Source organism: Ictidomys tridecemlineatus, unplaced genomic scaffold (assembly GCF_052094955.1).
Source record: "Ictidomys tridecemlineatus isolate mIctTri1 unplaced genomic scaffold, mIctTri1.hap1 Scaffold_135, whole genome shotgun sequence".
In the NCBI taxonomy this organism is placed as follows: Eukaryota; Metazoa; Chordata; class Mammalia; order Rodentia; family Sciuridae; genus Ictidomys; species Ictidomys tridecemlineatus.
Window position 1 is genome coordinate 1,019 of NW_027521208.1, and position 13,680 is coordinate 14,698.

General features: G+C 34.1%; 1 non-coding gene across 1 annotated transcript; it reads right to left on the reverse strand.

Annotated features, from left to right (window-relative positions):
- Nucleotides 1-2,270: 2,270 nt before the first annotated feature.
- On the reverse strand, nucleotides 2,271-2,377 carry LOC144372596 (U6 spliceosomal RNA). Its single transcript, XR_013432558.1, has one exon. It is a non-coding gene; the product is annotated as a U6 spliceosomal RNA (small nuclear RNA).
- Between the last annotated feature and the right edge of the window lie 11,303 nt (nucleotides 2,378-13,680).

Here is a 13,680-nt window from a genome sequence, read left to right on the forward strand (position 1 = left end):
TCTAAAGAAAATCATGATTCAAACAAGACATTTAATCTGTCTAGAAGCTTATCTAAGCATTTTAGGACTTACCTCCCCCCCATTGGTGTTTGTTGATATTGGACTTTTAGAATTTAATTATAGGAATGAGAAAGCTTTTAGAGGTTGGAGGTCCTAGGGCCTTTGTGACAGTAATCCTCCTCAACTGAAGTTGTTTCCTGTAGATTGTGTTATTTCAAGGCTTGTGTATGAAAGATGATGTTGTTGTTTTCCTTGTAAAATGTATAGATTTTGAAGCCAGGTAGATGTGGTTTCAAATCCCAAGGTTATCATTTAGAAGTTTGGGCAAATAAGTAAACTTTTGAAAAAAGTTTTCCTCATCTGAAAAATGTAGATAATGCTTACTCCAATCATAAGAATTAAATGATTTGACAAGGTAAAATGTCTGGTGAGGTGTCTGGCATTTTGAAGGGTTTTACCCCTACGCACCCCCTAATTCTCATGTAGGCAGTCAGAAGGTGGTATAAATCAATGAATACCTGGGGAGGAAAGACCACCAGGGTGGAAAAGATGTGGTGGGGAGAAACAAATCATTTTTCAGTTGGCTCCATGTTTGTTCATGATGGTGGCAGCCACCTGGGTAAGGAGTATGTACAAGCCAGGCAGTTAGAATAATGATATTTCCAGTGATTAAAGCAGTCTTCCACAGTCATAATTTGATTATCAGAATGAATCAGCATCACTTGGAAAGTTAACAGCCTCACGATATGGAAAGGATTTCTTTATTCATATTTTTAGGTATGCACAGAGCCCTCCTCTAGGTCTAGGTCAGGGGACACGAATGTGGTGCAGGTGTGTCAGTGATTGTACGGTGATAGGTAAGACATAGACGTGAGTGGCAAAGAAGAGGCACAATGTTAAAAGACTGATTTGAAAGGAGATTTCAAAAAGGCATTTTGATGGCCCAGTATGTACAGGACATTGTGTGAGGACTAAAAGAGTCTAACAGGTGTAAGGCATGATTGTGATTTTTGAAAGCCTTAAGAAAAGGACTTAACAAATATATGCAAAAATTATGAACAAATCAATGTAAAATCTTAAACAAGTAGTATGATATCTGATAGGACTGGAGAGTAATAGGCTCTGATGTGTTTGGGAGATGTGCACCAATCAGGTTCATTGATCAATGGAATCTTAGTAGAATCTTAGTGTTAGAAGAAACCTTGGAAGGCTGTTAGTCTAGTTTCTCACTCATTGCTGTTATTTTCTTTACTGTGGCCCTGACGAGTAGTTATGAGGCCTGTACACCAGTATTTCCTAGCATGAGTCACTCTCTTACAAGGCTATATGTTCTTCTGTTGTCTAGTTCATCCTTGTATTGACTCCAAATTTTCCTCCACATGATTTCCTCTATAAAACTGAATTCTTTTCTATATAGAAATCCTTTAAATATTTGAAGTTATATCTTAATTTAAAAATTATTTTTAGTATTTTTATCATGGAAACTTTCAAATAAGAGCAGAGAGAATAGTAGGGGACTATAGGTAACCATAACATACTGTACATTTTAGAATACTAGAAGAAAAGGTTGTGAAAGTTTTACCATAGAGAAATGATGTTTGACGAGGTAGATATATTTAACTGATTTAAATGTTACATAGTGTAATCATGCATCAAAATGTCATGTTACCTACTTCAATAATTATAATGTTTGTTTCTATGTACTAGTTAAAAAATAAATTTAATTAGAAAAGCTTTAAAGAAAAGCACAGAGAGTAGTATAATGAACCCACGGGCCATCACCCAACTTAACAGTAATTCCTTGATAGCTAATATCAGTGAGTTTTTTTTTAATTTGTTCTAATTGGTTATACATGATAGCAGAATGCATTTCGATTCATTGTATATAAATGGAACAAAACTTTTCCTAGTTGTACACAACACATTTGTATTCCTACATGTACCTCGGGTAATAAGGTTCATCTCATTCCACCATCTTTCCTATCCCTATGCCCCGTCACCTGTCCTACCTCCCCTTTGCCCAGTCAAAGTTCCTCCATTCTTTCCATGCCTCTTACCACCCACCTTACCCCCATTATGGGTCAGCATCCACTTTCAGAGAGAACATACAGCTTTTGGTTTTTGGGATTGGCTTACTTCCCTTAACCTGATATTCCCATTCACCCGCAGATGCCGTAATTTTTTTCTCTTTTAAGGCTATAAGTAATATTCCATTTCATATATGTACCACAGTTTCTTTATCCATTCATCTGTTGAAGGGTTGGTTCCACAAAACTATGGAATGCTTCACAAATGTGGGTGTCATCCTTGCTCAGGGACCATGCTAATTTTTTCTGTATTGTTCCAATTTTAGTATATGTGCTGCCAAAGCAAGCACACTCTGAGTTTTAACAAATGTAGATACCCATGTAAAAACTACCATAATCAAGATATAGAACAGTTTTTTCACTAGAAAAGGGGTTTCCTTGGGATCCTTCCCAGTGAGTTCCTTCACCACCTGTTCCAGGCAACCACTGATAACTTTTTTTTTTAAACTATAGATTCATTTTTCCTACAGTACTATTTCATATATATGCCACTATAAATGGACTCATTTATATCTAGGAGTGCAATTGCCTCCTACGTTTAATGTATGTTTTTATCTTATGTGATACTGTCAAGCCATGCTAAAAAATGACCACAATCATTTTATACTTCCACCAGCAATTTAGGAGACTTCCACTTGACTTCATCTTCACTAGCACTTGGGCCATTCTAGTGGGTATGTCTTTGTGAGTTTATTTCCTGATAATTAATGATATTGAGTGAACTTTTTTTTTCTTTTGAGATAGGGTCTCACTAACTTGCTTAGGCCCTTGATAAGTTGCCAGCCTCAAACTTGGGATCCTCCTGCCTCAACCTTCTGAGTTGCTGGGATTACAGACATGTGCCATGATGCCTGGATCAAATACTTCTTCATGAGCTTGTTGACCATACTGTTTTTGTATGTCAACTCTCTCTGGCTAGCTGGAATCCAGACTTCTCCCAGCTCAGTGCCAACTGTGGGATTGGTTAGCTTATAGTTGTTCTTGGCCCTCGCAGGTACTGCTTAGAATGTAGCCCCAAACTGAAGACCACCTCCATGCAGATTTCTGGAACTCTCTTTCTTTGTGGCTCCCATCTTTCTGGTAGTTTTCTCTACATATTTTTGGCTGCTTAATCTCCTGGAACTCTGGTCTCTCTCTCCTCAGTGAGACTGTTATGCCCTATTTGGGTTCCCCTTCCCAAACTGAGGTCTAGAGGTTGCCTCCAGGTGAAATGCTCATCTATTTGTTCTCCTGCTCTTAGGGGTGACAGTTGCATGTCCCTTGTGGCTTTCTATCTGAAAAATAGCTCTTTAAAAATATATTTTGACTGGGCATGGTGGCACATGCCTTAATCCTAGTGGCTCAGGAGGCTGAGACAGGAGGATCATGAGTTCAAAGCCAAAAGTGAGGTGCTAAGTAACTCAGTGAGACCCTGTCTCTAAATAAAATACAAAATGGGGCTGAGACTGGGGATGTGGCTCAGTGATCAAGTGCTTCTGAGTTTAATCCCTGATACCAAAAAACAATATATATATATATATATATATATATATATATATATATATATTCCAACTTTCTGGTTGCTTTCAGTGGGAGAACAAGTCTCATATAAGTTACTCTCTATTGATTTATCCTTTTGTTGTAACTTTTTGCGATAATTGAAAAAATATGTTTGTGGGACTTCTAGGATATATTGTAGCTTTGGTGAATAAATGACATCCCCCTGGTACAACAATTTAACCTGTTTTCTCTATTGCCTTTTTTTTTTGTTTGTTTGTTTGGTGGTGTTGGGGATTGAACCTCGGGCTCCATGCATTCTAGGCAAGTGCTGAGCTAACAACCTCAGCCTTTCTCTGTTGCTTTATATTTCTTGGAAATTGGTAGTCAGGTTTAGGTTCAATTCTGTTTCTTATGAAAACTTAATAAAATATTGCATTGACATCTGCATGTCCTCTCCTTTGATGTTGACTACTAGTCAACAGTGACCTTGGTGAGATTTGCTAATATATTACAGGTTGCAAAATAGCAATGGTCTGAGTTGCTGGGATTTTTCTTTCTTCATTTAAAGGCTGGGATGCCTATACAAATAAAAAATTATGATTGATTATTCTTTCTTTCTTTCTTTTTTTTTTTTTTGTACTGGGGATTAAACTCAGGGGCACTTGGCTAGTGAGCCATATCCCCAGCCTTATTTTGTATTTTATTTATATACAGGGTCTCACTGAGTTGCTTAGCAATTCGCTTTTGCTGAGGCTGACTTTGAACTTGCTATCTTCCCTCCTCAGCCTCCCGAACTACTGGGATTACAAGTGTGTGCCACGACGCCTGGCTATGATTGATTATTCTTTACACAGATATTTGGTTTGTATAGTTAAGGCAGGAGATAAACATTTGATTCCTTTTCTTCATTACTTTTCAGAATAGTAAGGTGGTATTCTAGCATTATCAAATGATACCCAAAGGGGCTTTTGAAATCTTTTTAACTTTTATTTAAGAGTCAATATGACGTCATGCATTTAAAAATATTTGGTGTGTTTAATCCAGTTAGGAATAGTAATTGTTCTTACCTGATGCTCAATTTCTCCCCCTTTTGCCTTGTAGAAGCCTCTTTATCTTGGCTCCTGGGACCCTTTGCCACCACCTAGTGGTCATTGTTACCTATTTCCCTTGCTTTTGAACTATGAGATATTCCAAGTTCATCTTAAACATTCCCTGTCCAGACCTTGAAGGAACTATTTCTCTAAAAGAACTTTGGTTCCTTTCAATAGGAAATGATATTTAGAGGCTACATTCCAAGTACTAGGATTGCTTATTGCTCAAATTGACTGTCATTTGTAGGCCTTTTTAGTGAACAAAGCTCAGAAATATGTGGGGATTTTTCATCATGTCATTTAGATAATTCCCATGAAAATTCAGGAGAGATTTTACTTCACTTCATCTATCTTAGATTTGTGTTTTCTTTCTCTGATGTTGGAGTTCCAGTTTTCAATGACATCAGTATAATTGTTTACAGTCTTGTGCCACTTAATGACATTTTGGTCATTAGTGCATAATAATGGAGCTAAAAAATTCTTGTCACCTAGTATTTTTAATATCTTTTTTGTGTTTTGATATGTTTAGATATATAAACATTTACAATGTTACAATTGTCTACAGAATTCAGTATAATAATATCTTATAGGTTTTTATCCCCAAAGCGATGATATACCATATATGAATACCTACGTGTGGAAATGGCTATATTTTCTAGGTTTGTATAAGTATGCTCAATGATGTTTACATGCTGAAATTGCCTAAGATGTGTTTCTCAGAATTTATTCCCATCATTAAGCAACACAAGACTATATTTATGTTATTTAAAATACTTTCAGGAATGTATTCCTGAAATGAAATTCTCTTGTCTTTAAGCTATATCCCACTAAGGTATGTTTGAACTAATTCATTTCTGTGGTTTGTCACCAACTTGATGTCACAGGTTGTTTCATTTTTGCTTTCAATATTTAGGTATTACTTTATAAAGATTTTTTTGTTTATTTTACAATTATTTAAATATTTAGAAGAGCCAAAGTTAATTTGTAAAAATAAGTTGTTTCTGTTTTCTAGTACTGGTGATTGAACCCAGGGCTCCTATCCACTGAGCCACATACCTAGCCTCTTTATTTTTTAATTAGAGATAGTTCTCACTAAATTGCGTAGGGACTTGCTAAGTTGCTGAGGCTAGCTTTGAACTTGTGATTCTCCTGCCTGATTTTGAAAGAATTCTAGCTTTTGTCCCAGTTCTGTCTACCCTGATGTTACTCTCTTTTATAGTTAACTTTTAAAATTTATTTCATTATGTATTCTGTTATTAAAAAAATAAGCAAATGAGAAAAGGGATATGTAGCTCAGTGGTAGAGCACTTGCCTACCATACATGAGGCCATGTGTTCAATCCCCAGCACCATAAAAAGAAAAAGAAAAGCAAATGATTTTTACATCTAGCTATGATAGCTTTATATAGGTACTGGCTTCACCTTCCCAACTGAAACAACTAAAATAAATATGAAAAAAAAACCCACAAACAGATAAAATTTGAAGATCCAGCAACATTGAAGATCAAGCAACAAAGAATGATTCTGGAAACATAAGGAACAAATGCTGTGAGCTCTTTAGTTGTCCCAGCTTTTACTATGTTAAGAGATTCCCAAGCCATGACAAAGAAGGGGAAGTCAGGCAGAACCAGAGGATACCATGAATTGAGAGATGGTGCTGAGATTCCAGGAAAACCGAAGTGACTAGAATTCACAGGGTGGAGTACCAAAAGAAGGTTGCTACATTGAGAGACAATTCTGGAAATCTGTGAAAGGCTCTCTGAGTGTTCAGCAGGGTATTGATCTGCACATAAGTGTGATGAAACTGCTTAGCAAGTCAGAGAAACAATCTTAAGTGATTAGAAGGAACAGGTCCTAACACAGGGACCAGAATAGCACCTGGAAAAAACTATCTAAGGAAGTTGGGTAGAATAATCAGAAGGGCGTTACCTCGGACTGACTATTACAATTTATGTAATACCTAGCAAATATTCAGACCCAAGAGAATCAAATTGTTTCCAGTAATTTAATTGTATACAAAATATTAAGAATAGTAATTTGTAATGTATGGCATCGAATCAAAGCTTACCAGGCATGCAAAGAAGCAAGAAAAATACAATCCACAATGATGAGGAGAAGAATCATCCAATCAAAGCCAACCGAGAACTGCCGGAGATGTTAGAATGAGGTAATGGCATTTTTTAAAAAGTTATTACTACAATATTTCGTGTGTTAAAAAGGTAAAAAGAGATATAGAAGATACATTTTAAGAAAATCAGACTTCTAGAGTTGAAAATATATGATAAACACAGTGGATGGGATTAATGTCAGAATAAGCATTTGTGATGAAATTGTTAGTGAACTTGAGGACATAACAGGAGAAGTACCCCAAATGAAACACAGGGAAAATTTCTTCTGTTAAAGAAAAGTGAACCAGAGCATCAGTGAGCTGTGGGACAGTTTCAAGTTGAGCGTTGAGAGGTATTCAGAAAAATATTTTAAGAAATGATGGCCAAAAATTTTCAAAAATTTGTGAAAACTGTACATCTGCAGATCCAAGATATTAAAAGGAACTAGAGTACAAAAAGCATGAATAAAGCTATATCAAGGTATATTATATCATAAATAAATTGCTCAAAACCAGTGATAAAGAGCAATCTTAGCAGTTAGAGAAAACATTTATGTAGAGAAGAACTAAGGATGACATCAGATTTCTTGTCAGAAATTAGGCATAAGAGAATATAGTGGAGTGATACCTTTAATATATTTGAAGAGTAATAATGTTGGCCGATAATATCTTTCTAAAATGAAGACTTGTACTGACATACAAGCTGAAAGAATTCACCCTACACTTGCACCAAGACAGCAGATGGAAATAATGGAATAAAGGAGTAAAGAACACTGAAAATGGTAACTGTGTGCATAAATATTTAAAATAATTTTTCTTATTTGAACATTTTAAAAAGTCATTGACTGTTTAAAGACAAACATTAGTGTAGTATGGGATTTAGAAAACATGTAAAGTAAAATACATGACAACAGTATAAATCTCAGAAGGGTAGTAATTATTGTAACGTTCTTATTGAATATGTGAAGTAATACAGTATCATCTGAAGGTATATTGTGACAAATTAAAGATGTACATTCTAAACCCTGAAGCACTAAGATTAGAAAACAGAGTTATAGCTTAATAAGCCAATAGAGGAATCACTAAAAATACCGATAGTGGTATTTCTGCAAAAGAAGACAGAAAGAAAAGAAAAAGAACAAAGAACAGAAGGAACAAATAGAAGATTATATTAAGCTTACACCTATGCACAGCAGTAATCCTATTAAGTGGAAAGTATCTAAATACATCAATTAAAAACAGAGATTGTCATATTGCCTAAAGAAGCAAGACCCAAATAGATGTCTAAGGGAGTAACACTGTAAATAGACACAAAGAAGTCAAAATTAGAATGATTGAAAAAGGTATCTCATGTTAAACACTAGTGAAAGGAAATCTGGAGTAGCTACATTAAACCAAAAGAGGTTGTGGGGCAAAATATATCATCGGGACTCAAGAAAGTTATTTCCTAATGATAAAGGAATCAGTCAAGATTATATAATAAACTTAAATGCTTGTACTTTTAATATTAGACCTTCAAAATACATGAAGTATAAAAATTGATAGAATTATGAGGAAAATGATGAATCCTATAGATTACATTTAGAGATTTTAATATCCTCTCCTCAGCAATTGGCAGAAAATGAAAAATAAAAGTAAGATTGTAGAAAGTGTGAATGACATAATCAATCCATCCATTTGAAATTAATTGACGTTTATAGAAAACTCCCAAGGAGCTTAGTGCACATGGAACATTTACCAAGATAAACTGTATTCTGGATCTTAAAAAAATTATCAGTAAATATAAAAGTATTCAAAGTCAGGCAAAGCTTGTTCTCTGAACACAATAAAATGAGAAATCAATAATGGAAAAATCTGGAAATTTCTCAAATATTTGAAAACTTTAGTGCCAGACTGCTATATATATATATATAAATGAACAACACAGTACATTTATTTTTATGTGGTGCTGGGGATCGAACCCAGTGCCTCACACATGTGAGGCAAGCACTTTACCACTGAGCTACAACCTTAGCCCCCACTGCTAAATAATTTTTGAGTCAAATAAATCAAAGAAGAAATTCATATTTTGAGTTCAATAAAACTGAAAACAACATATCCATTTGTGCAATGTCACTAAAGCGTTATTGGAAAATTTATAGCACTACCAGGCCCAAGATAGCTTTATTAAAAAAGAAGTCTCCAGTCATTGACTTTAGTTCCTACTATGAGAAACTAGAAAAGGAAAAATAAGTTAATCTCCAAGTAAGCAAGAAAAAAAGATATAATAAAGACTATAAGTCAGTAAAATTTTAAAAAAGGAAAATAAGAGAAAATCAATGAAACCCAAAGCTAGTTCTTTAAGATGAATAAAATTGATCAACATCTAGTGAGGGAAATAAAAGAGGAGACACAGATTACCAATATCCGCAATCAGAGAAGGGATATAACTACAGATTTCACAGATACTAGACTGATAATGGGGATATTATGAACAGTTTATGTTAATTAACTTGACAATTTAGATGAAATGAAGAAATTCTATTTAAGCCACAAATTGCAAAAGTTCACTCAAGAAAAACAGACAACTTCATAAACCTTGTTGACTATTAAAGAAATTGAAGGTATAGGTAAAAACCTTTCTACAAAGAAAAAATATAAGACCCAGATAGCTTTATTGGTGATCCAATTCCTGTAAGGAAGAAATGATACTAATTCCTAATAGTATTAGTAATACTAAACCCTTGTAGAATATTAAAGCAAGGAAATATTTCTCCTATGAAGCCAGTGTTATCACTACACCAAACCAAGACAAAGATATAACAAGAAAAGAAAATCACATACCTCTCAAGAGATCTCCAATGAATCTGTACAGAAATTCTAAACAAAAATTTAAGTCGAATACAACAATATGTAAAAGGAAAATACATCATAGACAAAAACTAGACTGATGATGGGGATTTATGTCAAGAATCCAAAATTTATTTAACATTTGAAAATCAATGAAATTTACCACATCGATGTACCTAAAAGCTGAATAAGAGAAGCCATAGAAAATACATTATTCCATACACATATCCCATACTCTTGTTTAGCTCAAGAGATACAAAACAAGCATTTAAAAAATATAGCAGAGGGGGGAAATGTTGGGGAGTAATATTGGCCAAATTATATTGTTATTTTGTGTGCATGTACAAGTAGGTGACAATAAATCCCATCGACATGTAAAAAAAAATCAGCCCTGATTATTATTTAAAATTTTTTTTTAGATTTTGATTGACTTTTATTTTATTCACTTATTTATATGTGGTGCTGAGAATCGAACCCATTGCCTCACACATGCTAGGCAAGTGCTCTACCACTGAGTATCAACCCCAGCCCCTCAGCATTTATTATTGATGTAGAAAAACAAATAACAAACTAGGAATAGAAGGGAGCTTAAAATATCCTCTGAAAAAATGCAGCTAACCTCATACTTAATGGTTGATAATTGAATACTTTTCCCCAAGATCAGAAACCAAACAGAGATGTCCACTCTCATTACATCTATTTAGCATTGTACTGGGGTGCAGTAAGGAAATAGCTAGTATACTAAGGCAAGAAAAAGAAATAAAATGCACTCAGATTGGAAAGAAAGAAATAAAATTCTCTTTATTTTCAGATAACATGAATATATATAGATACAATCTGGTATGATCTAGAAAAAAGCTATTGTAAGGTTGACAGATAAAATTTACATCTAAAAGCAATTATATTTTCTATATATTAACAATGAATAATTAGAAATTGAAATTTTAAAGATTTCCATGTACAATAGAATAAAAATATGAAGTATTTAAACATAAACGTGGCAAAAACTAAAATGTATATATTAAAAACTATAAAATATTGCTGATAAAAATTAAAGAGAACCTAAATGGAGAGATATACCTAATTTATGAGTCAGAAGACTAAGGTGTCCATTCATCCCAGTTTAATCACCAGAGTCAACATTATTCCAATCAAAATTCCTGCAGAGTTTTGTAGAAAATGACAAGCTGATTGCAACAGACTAGAATACGTGGCTTCAAGACTTAATCTAGGCCTGGGGATGTAGCTCAGTGGTAGAGCACTTGCCTAGCATATGCAAGGTCCTGTGTTCAATCCCTAGTACCATACGAAGAGGAAAAAAAGAAAAAAAAATATTCTAAAGCTACAGTAATCAGGATTGCAGACAAAACATTGGAACAGAGCCAAGAATTCAGAGATAGATACACAATATATATGGCAACAGTCATTGACAAAGATGGAAAGACAAGTAGAGAATGGGAAGTTTTTCAGCAAATGGTACTGAAATTACTGCATATTTATATGCAAAATATTGATCCATGCCTTGCATTAGACACCTGAATTAACTCACAGACTTAAATATTAAACTCAAAACTACAAAACCTCTAGGAAAAAAATAAGAGAAAAATTTTTGTTGAACTTAGGTTTGGCAAAGATTTCTTAAATTTGACAACAAAAGCATTAAAAAGGATTTGACAATGTGGGATTCATCAAACTAAAACCTCTGTAATTCAAAATACACTTTGAAGTGAATGAAATAGACAAAACACAAGCTGGGAGGAAATTACTGTAAAGCATTTATCAAGACTTGCATCAAGAATATATGAAGAACTCTTAGAACTCATTAGAAAAAATATAGTCCTGTAAAATAACACTTCATCAAAGAAGATAAACAGATAGTAAATAAAGACATTAAAAATGCTTGACATAATTATCAGGGAAATGCAATTTTGAAGCATAAGAGTTACCACTACACACTTATTAAATATCTAATATTAAAGACAATTGTGCTGAGTGGTTGGAGATGGAGGAACTGGATGGGTACACAGCTGGTGGGGATATAAAGTGGTAGAATCACCTTCTTAAAAAGGTAAACATATACCAGTCATATCCAACCATTCTTTTCCAAAGAAAAGATAAGTTATATAGCAATAGGAGGAATTTTATATTTGTAAAAGCCCCAAACTGGAAAAAAATCCAAATGTCTATCAATAGATGATAGACAAATTGTGGTATGTACATATAATGAAATGCTACTCAGCAATAAAAATAGATGATAGATAAACTGATGTAGATGAATCTCAAATTATGCTGAATAAGAGAAGCCATAGAAAATACATTATCCCATACACATAAAACTTGAGGAATACAAAGCAATCTATTAAGATAGACATTTTGCTGGAGGAATGGGAAAGTGGGGGGCAAGAAGGAAGGGTGACAAAGGGCAGAATTACCTAGAGAATGAGAATATTTTTGGAAGTAAAGGATGTGTATATTATCTTGATTATAATGGTGATTTCATAATTTCATGTTAAAATTTATCAAATTGCACACTTTAAATACATGTAATTTATTGCATGTCAATTTTACCTCAAAGCTATAAGAAATAATATACTCATCTTTTTTCACTTTCTAAGATACAATTAGTATTCTACAAATATTTTTCTCTACTTCATTTTAAAAATATATATTCTGGAAACCAGCTCTTAGCAGTATTTAAAATTATTTTCTTTCTTCTTTGGTTTATTCAACAACTTTCATTGATGACGGTTGTTTCAGCCTTTTGTGACCATCTTGTATTATTATAATTAATGCTTGAATAACATAGTTTTGTAAATACAAGTTTTAAACATTTGTTGTTGTATTCCCAGTATCTTTAGAAGTTAGGGCTGGGGGACTATAGCTCAGCAGTAGAGCACTTGCCCTAGATACCCTTCCCCAGCACTGAAAAAGTTAAAAAAAAAAAAGTGCGATTGTTGAGTTAATAGGTAAATATATAAGCAGTTTTGGGAGATGTTGCCAAATCTCATTCATAAGGGTTGTATCATTTTGTATACTTATCTGAGAATTTGTATTCCCCCACATTCTCTCACCTACTGAGTATGTGGTCAAACGTTTGGATCTTGCCAATGCAAGTGAGAAATGGTATCTTGGTGTGGTTTAATTTGTATTTTGTTCATTATGAGCTAAGCAGAGCATGTTTCCATATGTTACAGCTATTTGCATTTCTTTTCCTGAGATCTGTTTATTTCTTCAGCCCATTTTTGTATAGGTTTGCTGGCCATTTTATTTATAATGTTCTTTATATTTCAGGAACATGATTCTTTGGACAATAATAGGTTGCAAATATTTTTTCTCAGGTTGTCATTGTCAAACTGTGTGTGTGTGTGTGTGTGTGTGTGTGTGTGTGTGTGTGTGTGTAGCAGGTTTAGATACAGCCAGGAAAGATTTTTTCAATGAGGCAGGTTTTGCCCACTCATAATACATAGAAAATTTCACCCAATATTTTCTAGTACTTGTTTATTTTCTATTTTTACATTCATGTTTCTTATCCATTTGTAGTTTATCTTTTGAATAAGTAGAGAAAAATCCAATTTTATAATTTTCCATGTGGTAACGCTACTTATTAGAAAGTCTATTTTCCCCAAACTAACTTTTATTGTACCCCAAGTGTCCAGTTGGTTCTGTTTCTGGATTCTCTATTCTGTCCCACAATCTCTATGTATTCTTGGGCTTGGACGAGGGTACATGAATTAATTATATAGTCTGCCCTCCCTGTACCCTTCATTGCTCTTCTTTTTCAGTGCTTTCCTGCTTATTCTTGTTCTTTTGAATTGACTATAATCAACTTGATGACAGATTTTTAAAGATCCACATATGTTCATTCCCTCCCCAAGTTAAACGTCCCCAGTTTCTTCAATTTTTAGCACGTGCTTTTCGGGGGCTATTCATGATTCTGTTCTTTTCCACAAGTCATGCAACCTTAAAATGTGGCATCCAGAAATGAAGCCACCGGAGTGGGGTGATAATGACATGATTCCTTAGGGTAAGGCTTTTTAAAAAGAGTGTCATCCACAATTGGAGAAAGTAACAGGACTGGATTGAGCAGG